The sequence below is a fragment of the Phalangium opilio genome, unplaced genomic scaffold, assembly GCF_054372755.1.
Source record: "Phalangium opilio isolate 3A_F unplaced genomic scaffold, DU_Popi_V2 ptg000101l_1, whole genome shotgun sequence".
In the NCBI taxonomy this organism is placed as follows: Eukaryota; Metazoa; Arthropoda; class Arachnida; order Opiliones; family Phalangiidae; genus Phalangium; species Phalangium opilio.
The window spans coordinates 10,629,071-10,631,618 of record NW_028324204.1 but is presented as its reverse complement, the minus strand read 5'-3'; the positions used below and the strand labels follow the sequence as shown (position 1 = coordinate 10,631,618).

General features: G+C 48.4%; 1 non-coding gene across 1 annotated transcript; it reads right to left on the bottom strand.

The window, feature by feature from the left end:
- Positions 1–1,719: 1,719 nt before the first annotated feature.
- Positions 1,720–1,792, bottom strand: TRNAH-GUG (transfer RNA histidin (anticodon GUG)). Its single transcript has one exon. It is a non-coding gene; the product is annotated as a tRNA-His (tRNA).
- Between the last annotated feature and the right edge of the window lie 756 nt (positions 1,793–2,548).

The following is a 2,548-nucleotide window of genomic DNA, read 5'->3' as shown; positions in this document are numbered from 1 at the left end:
GGGTCAAGGGTCTAATTTCGTAGCTTATCTCTAGTCTACAAAAAAACATTATGTCTAATAAAAACCTTGACTTTTTACGTCACATCTGAGACCTCACAACACCGCTCCCGGATGGGCTCGAACCACCAACCTATTGGTTAACAGCCGAACGCGCTAACCATTGCGCCACGGAAGCCCAAAAGTTAAATGCTCGTCAGGTATTGTGTAAAAACCTTGACTTTTTACGTCAAATCTGAGACCTCACAACACCGCTCGCGGATGGGGTCGAACCACCAACCTATTGGTTCACAGCCGAACGCGCTAACCATTGCGCCACGGAAGCACAAAAGTTAAATGCTCGTCAGGTATTGTGTAAAAACCTTGACTTTTTACGTCACATCTGAGACCTCACAACACCGCTCCCGGATGGGCTCGAACCACCAACCTATTGGTTAACAGCCGAACGCGCTAACCATTGCGCCACGGAAGCCCAAAAGTTAAATGCTCGTTAGGTATTGTGTAAAAACCTTGACTTTTTACGTCACATCTGAGACCTCACAACACCGCTCCCGGATGGGCTCGAACCACCAACCTTTCGGTTAACAGCCGAACGCGCTAACCATTGCGCCACGGAAGCCCAAAAGTTAAATACTCGTCAGGTATTGTGTAAAAACCTTGACTTCTTACGTCACATCTGAGACCTCACAACACCGCCCCCGGATGGGCTCGAACCACCAACCTATTGGTTAACAGCCGAACGCGCTAACCATTGCGCCACGGAAGCACAAAAGTTAAATGCTCGTCAGGTATTGTGTAAAAACCTTGACTTTTTACGTCACATCTGAGACCTCACAACACCGCTCCCGGATGGGCTCGAACCACCAACCTATTGGTTAACAGCCGAACGCGCTAACCATTGCGCCACGGAAGCCCAAAAGTTGGATGCTCGTTAGGTATTGTGTAAAAACCTTGACTTTTTACGTCACATCTGAGACCTCACAACACCGCTCCCGGATGGGCTCGAACCACCAACCTATTGGTTAACAGCCGAACGCGCTAACCATTGCGCCACGGAAGCCCAAAAGTTGAATGCTCGTCAGGTATTATGTAAAAACCTTGACTTTTTACGTCACATCTGAGACCTCACAACACCGCTCCCGGATGGGGTCGAACCACCAACCTATTGGTTAACAGCCGAACGCGCTAACTATTGCGCCACGGAAGCCCAAAAATTAAATGGTCGTCAGGTATTGTGGAAAAACTTTGGCTTTCTACGTTACATTTGAGATCACACAACACCGCTCCCGGATGGGCTCGAACCACCAACCTATTGGTTAACAGCCGAACGCGCTAACCATTGATCCACGGAAGCTCAGAAATTAAATGGTTGTCAGGTATTGTGGAAAAACTTTGGCTTTCTACGTTACATTTGAGACCCCACAACACCTTTCCCGGGTGGGCTCGAACCACCAACCTTTCGATTAACAGCTGAACGCGCTAACCATTATGCCACGGAAGCCCAAAAATTAAATGCTCGTCAGGTATTGTGTAAAAACCTTGACTTTTTACGTCACATCTGAGACCTCACAACACCGCTCCCGGATGGGCTCGAACCACCAACCTATTGGTTAACAGCCGAACGCGCTAACCATTGCGCCACGGAAGCCCAAAAGTTAAATGCTCGTCAGGTATTGTGTAAAAACCTTGACTTTTTACGTCAAATCTGAGACCTCACAACACCGCTCCCGGATGGGGTCGAACCACCAACCTATTGGTTCACAGCCGAACGCGCTAACCATTGCACCACGGAAGCCCAAAAATTAAATGGTCGTCATTTATTGTGCAAAAGCTTTGGCTTTCTACGTTACATTTGAGATCCCACAACACCGCTCCCGGATGGGCTCGAACCACCAACCTATTGGTTAACAGCCGAACGTGCTAACCATTGCGCCACGGAAGCCCAAAAATTAAATGGTCGTCAGGTATTGTGGAAAAACTTTGGCTTTCTACGTTACATTTGAGATCACACAACACCGCTCCCGGGTGGGCTCGAACCACCAACCTATTGGTTAACAGCCGAACGCGCTAACCATTGCGCCACGGAAGCCAAGAAATTAAAAGGTTGTCAGGTATTGTGGAAAAGTTTTGACTTTTCACGCTACGTCTGAGAACCCACAACACCTCTCTCGGGTGGGCTCGAACCACCAACCTTTTGAATAACAGCTGAGCGCGCTAACCATTGCGCCACGGAAGCCCAAAAATTAAATGTTCGTCAGGTATTGTGGAAAAACTCTGACACTTTACGTTACATCTGAGACGTCACAACACCGCTCCAGGGAGGGCTCAAACAACCAGTCTTCTGAATTGCAGCTGAACGCGCTAACCATTGCGCCACGGAAGCCCATAAATTAAATGGTTGTCAGGTATTGTGGAAAAACCTTGACTTTTTACGTTACATCTGAGACCTCACAACACCGCTCCCAGATGGGCTCGAACCACCAACCTTTCAGTCGGTTAACAGCCGAACGCGCTAACCATTGGGCCACGGAAGCCCAAATATTAAATGGTC